The 6,000-nt window shown below is 36.4% G+C and overlaps 1 long non-coding RNA gene across 1 annotated transcript in view; it reads right to left on the reverse strand.

Annotated features, from left to right (window-relative positions):
- Positions 1-5,727, reverse strand: part of LOC127528943 (uncharacterized) — a 66,308-nt gene extending 60,581 nt beyond the window's left edge. The window contains exon 1 of the long non-coding RNA XR_007935620.1: positions 5,570-5,727. This is a non-coding gene — a long non-coding RNA (uncharacterized LOC127528943). The remainder of the gene's footprint in view (positions 1-5,569) is intronic.
- Between the last annotated feature and the right edge of the window lie 273 nt (positions 5,728-6,000).

Genomic DNA, 6,000 nt, shown 5'->3' on the forward strand with positions numbered 1-6,000 from the left:
GGTTGCCACCCTGGTAACCCCTTATAATATGAACTAAAAAGACGGCTGACAAACAGCTCAGACAAAACCAACAAGTACTCTTAACGCCACCTACCAAGAGCGGGCCAGCTTTATAGGGCTGAGACCGGAAGGGGCGGGGCTTTCTCTGGGTGGTTGGGTGGGGTCAGTCATCTTGGCCATCTTATGTTGGCCACAGAGAAGAAGGAAGAAGAAGAAGAAGAAGATCAATTTAGAGTCAGTGCCACTTTTCATCCCTGTGGTGGACCTGCTTACCTCACCAGAACCAAGAAGATGGTCCCCAAATGCGCATGCATGACTATATAGATAGATAGATAGATAGATAGATAGATAGATAGATAGATAGATAGATAGATAGATAGATAGATAGATAGATAGATAGATAGATAGATAGATAGATAGATAGATATGAAAGGCACTATATGATAGATAGATAGATAGATAGATAGATAGATAGATAGATAGATAGATAGATAGATAGATAGATAGATAGATAGATAGATAGATATGATATGAAAGGCACTATATGATAGATAGATAGATAGATAGATAGATAGATAGATAGATAGATAGATAGATAGATAGATAGATAGATAGATAGATAGATAGATAGATAGATAGATAGATAGATAGATAGATAGATAGTAATGTAAGGCACTATATGATAGATAGATAGATAGATAGATAGATAGATAGATAGATAGATAGATAGATAGATAGATAGATAGATAGATAGATAGATAGATATGATATGAAAGGCACTATATGATAGATAGATAGATAGATAGATAGATAGATAGATAGATAGATAGATAGATAGATAGATAGATAGATAGATAGATAGATAGATAGATAGATAGATAGATAGATAGATAGATATGTAAGGCACTATATGATAGATAGATAGATAGATAGATAGATAGATAGATAGATAGATAGATAGATAGATAGATAGATAGATAGATAGATAGATAGATAGATATTAAAGGCACTATATGATAGATAGATAGATAGATAGATAGATAGATAGATAGATAGATAGATAGATAGATAGATAGATAGATAGATAGATAGATAGATAGATAGATAGATAGATAGATAGATATGAAAGGCACTATATGATAGATAGATAGATAGATAGATAGATAGATAGATAGATAGATAGATAGATAGATAGATAGATAGATAGATAGATAGATAGATAGATAGATAGATAGATAGATAGATATGAAAGGCACTATATGATAGATAGATAGATAGATAGATAGATAGATAGATAGATAGATAGATAGATAGATAGATAGATAGATAGATATGAAAGGCACTATATAATAGATAGACAGATAGACAACCCCAACAAAGTTATGAATTTTAATTTTGCCAGTAAAGCTAATTACTGTTGTTCTTATTTTTAATTATTATTATTATTATTTAACTCCCCTCTTCTTGACTGTCAACTGCCTCTATATTAAATGTGATGTTAATTTGCTCAAATTGTCATATCCTTTTTTGATTTTTTCTGAACAAATATTTATCAATTTTTCACAAGACAAAAAAAGAACAAACAGTGCAATGGGAGCTTTCACCATAGATGTGGTAACTAAGAGTCCACAATTAAGAAGCCTAGATGGCTGACACTCCCCGCTCTCACCTTCCATATGTCTGTTTCTGTAGTCCCCCCCTAGTCAAGCTCTTCCTGTACTGCACACCCTCTCTGTATAAATTTGTGTATTTAACTGGTTATCTTTAAATTGCCAGGCTATTGTTCACTATACCATTCAACTTGAAGAACGCTCTTCTAAAATGTAATCAAATGTCAGAAAAACTGGAGGACAATGAAAATGTAATTCAATGGAATAACCGAACTACTCAGAATAATTCTGTGTTAATATGAGAAAGGGTTCCTACATTCAAGAAATATTAAATGTCACAAATAAAGACAATATGGATGTCTGTGTGTTTAAAATAAGCAATTCTTACCTCATACAAAAAAGACATTACTCAACAACAATAAAAGTGTTTCCAGGAAGTACAAAGGTAAATTGCAGAGTTGTCACCAGTGATTTAAACATTGACAATCATTATTTTTAGTGTTTGAACGACCAATCCTCACATAAAACCTCACAGTGAGATCACCGTAAAGCTCAGCAGAAACATAAATCCATAAAGGGATTTAGGCGATGGAATGTGCCTTCTATAAATATTTTTACATAAAATTCAGAAACTATTAACCAGCAGGAGCAAAGAAAAATTGTGCATTTATTCCAATATTCCATTAGCCACCTGGTGACAACCTGTAGTCATTTGTAATAATAAAGGGCTAATTCTGAATTATCGGAATGTCAAATTTTATCATCGCTGTCAAAGGGTTGAAGATTTAGTTTCCAGAAGGAATACATTAGAAAAAAAACAAAATGAATGAAATGTATTTCAAGGAATCTACTAATCTGTTTTTGCCATTTTCTTTTTTTTACACGTTCACGTGTTCATACAAATAGCATATTATGAATTGGTAGAAATTTGTTTTTCAGCTATCGGTCCATTTTATAAACCTCCTTAGGAAGTGGAGCCCATCCTGGTAACAGCAGGTGCAATGTAGGACCCACCGCCACCTGATCAGAGTCCTGTGTGGCCATCTGTGAGGTTTAAATGTCTGAATGAAAGTGCAAACCCCAACCTGCCACGAGACCCGCAGTGTTAGGTTCTCTAAGATGAAGCCTAAAACAGCAATAAAGAACGACTTAAGAACATTTATATTAGGTAGAATGCTCAGTGGGGGCCTGGGTGGTCTTTTGGCCTGGAACCCCTGGAGATTTTTTTTTTATTCACTCTAACCAGTCAGTCAGTTACCAACCCACTATATCCTAACACAGGGTCACTGGGGTCTGCTGGCGCTAATCCCAGCCAACACAGGGCGCAAGGCAGGAAACAAACCCCGGGCTGGGCTGCTAGCCCACCGCAGGGCACACACAGACACACACCAAGCATACACTAGGGACAATTTAGGATCGCTAATACACCAAACCTGCATGTCTTTGGACTGTGGGAGGAAACCGGAGCCCCCGAGGAAACCCACGCAGACACAGGGAGAATATGCACAAAGGGAGGACTCGGGAAGCGAACCCAGGTCTCCTTACTGAGAGGCAGCAGCGCTACCATTGCCTCTAACCAACTCACCTTATCATTGGACTATTATTTAGAGACTTAATAAAATAATTCTATATTTAAGGACTCTACCGCATTTCCCTTACTTATACATCTATCTCATATAAGAGTAGATTATTTATTTTTGCGATGCTATTAATGCGTTATTTTTCTTATCTAATGATAATTTGTTTTTCCTTGTATGTACCTATGACATCCTGTAGAGCACACTGAATTACATCGTTTGTATAAAAATGTGCTGTAGGAATAAAGGTTGTTGTTGTTGGACAGTACAATCGGTTGTATTGTATTGCAAAGTCTTCCTCTGAGTGATGATACCTGAAGTATCACTAAATTTGAAATTTACATGAGCGTTCTGTATGGACCATTCTGTGCTGATTTACTTATAGAACGTTGCATCACAATGGATTTAATTTGGCTTTTTTGACATCGTTCAACAGAAAAAAGACACTTTAATGTCAAAGTGAAGAAAGGAAACTTTGGCCTACAAGAACTGGAGCTTATGGAGCACCCGTAGGTGTCAAGCAACAAAATAAAAAAAAATCCATTTGAACTAATTATTAACTCTTTGGAATGAATCAGTATCTCATTAGAATAAATTACTAACTCGTTTAAGTGAATTACCGTATATACTTGAATATAAGCCGAGTTTTTCATGACCCCTGACAAACGTCACCCTCAACTTATATTCGAGTCAGGTCCCGCTGCCCCCGCCAACCCGACAGAAAGCTGGAGTGTACAGAGAGAGAGAGACGCGCGTGCGCGAGGGACGCACACACACACAAAAACGCGCACGAGAGAGAGAGCGAGCGAGAGAGATACCATATTGTTTTTGTTGACCCTCTTCTCCACTTACAGAGCTAGTTTACTGTTTTTCTTTGAAATAAATACTCAAAAACATTTAACCTACTGATGTCTCAATTAATGTATGGTAATTTTATTGGTATTTATTTTGATTATTGAAACTTACCAGTAGCTGCTGCATTTCCCACCCTAGGCTTATACTCGATTCAATACGTTTTTCCAGTTTTTGTAGTTAAATTAGGTACCTCGGCTTATACTTGAGTATATACGGTACACTACTTGACCAAATTAATTACCGTATATACTTGCGAATAAGTTCTCCTTTGAATAAGTTGGGACTTGATTTTACCGTATAATTTGTGATATTTTATAATGTTGGTTGTATAAGTCGAATGCGGAAAACTCACGCTGTTGGTCCAAGAGATTATGATATGCTAATGCCCACCTGAGAGGGTAACTACAGAACACACGGCCTTTTTTGTATGTATTGTGCCTACGTGCCCACACGGTAATATCCGAACTATTCTGAAGCAACGTCTGCACTGTTTTGTGTTTTTTCTATGTCACGCCCTAATACACCTTTATCGTAACAGCATCCCTTATCTATGATGGAGCGTTCGATCAGAAGAAAATATGAAGCTGGTTTTAAATTAAAAGTCGTTGAAGTGGCAAAAGAAATTGGTAACTGTGCTGCTGCGACAAAATTCGATGTGTCTGAGAAACTGATGCGAGATTGGAGGAGGCAAGAAGATGTAAAAAAAATTAAGTGTTGCATTTTTGAACAGGCGTATAAGTCAGGGTCTGATTTTATGATCGATTTTTCGGGTTTCAAGACCCGACTTATACACAAGTATATACGGTACTAACTTTTAGAGGTAAATTACGTGACTCGTTCAAACAAAATATTTTTAGTATTTTTTTCCCTGACACATATTTCAGTAGTACGGAGCCATGTTCTGCATTCATTTTTTTGAACATCCTATTATTATTTTTCCCCCTTGCTGTCCAGTTCTTATTACAGATCCCCAAATGTTTTTTTCTGGCATACAGTTCAATGAACCCTAAGTGAACTGTAAGATGTGTGTTAACTTGAGTGAGTGAACCAGAAGAGGAACCGGGCTTGAAACGCTTCTTTTGAGAAGTTCTGAAATGAGTTTCAAACAAAGTTACGAGAACAGATTTATGGAATTTTCTCCAAGAATGTGATATTCCAGAGTCAGTGTTAAATGTTAATAGAAGAAAAGGTACATAGTTGATAATGGTACTGAACAGCGTTAGAACAGATTGAAACTGTTGGCTGGCGATACTCATCCGGTTCCAGTTCAATAAACTGCATACCTGGAAAAATAAATAGCTACTGAAATAAGGAAACAAATAAATAAGTAATCCAGTCGAATAAATTACCGTATATACTCATGTATAAGCCGAGTCTTGAAATCCAAAAAAAATCGATCATAAAATCAAACCCCGACTTATACGCACGTTCAAAAATTCGACACATTTTTTTTATATCTTCTTGCTTCCTCCAATCTCGCCATCAGTTTCTCAGACACATCGAATTTTGTTGCAGCAGCTCAGTTACCAATTTCATTCGCCACTTCAACGACTTTTAATTTAAAACCAGCTTCATATTTTCATCTGATCAAACGCTCCATCATAGATAAGGGATGCTCTTACGAAAAAGATATATGAGGGTGTGAGATACAAAAAACACAAAACAGTGCAAATGTCGCTTCAGAATAGTTTGGGTAGTGCTATGTGGGCACATAGGCACAATACATACAAAAAAAAGGCTGTGTGCCCCGTGGTTACTCTCTCAGGTGGGCATTAAAGTATCATAATCTCTTGGATCAATAGCGTGAGTTTCCACATTTGACTTATACGACCGACATTATAAAATACCAGAAACTATACAATTAAATCAAGCCCCGACTTATCTGAGGGAGAACTTAAACGCAAGTATATCCATCCATCTTCCAACCTGCTGAATCCGAATACAGGGTCACGGGGGTC

This window comes from Erpetoichthys calabaricus, chromosome 8 (genome assembly GCF_900747795.2).
Source record: "Erpetoichthys calabaricus chromosome 8, fErpCal1.3, whole genome shotgun sequence".
Taxonomy (NCBI): Eukaryota; Metazoa; Chordata; class Cladistia; order Polypteriformes; family Polypteridae; genus Erpetoichthys; species Erpetoichthys calabaricus.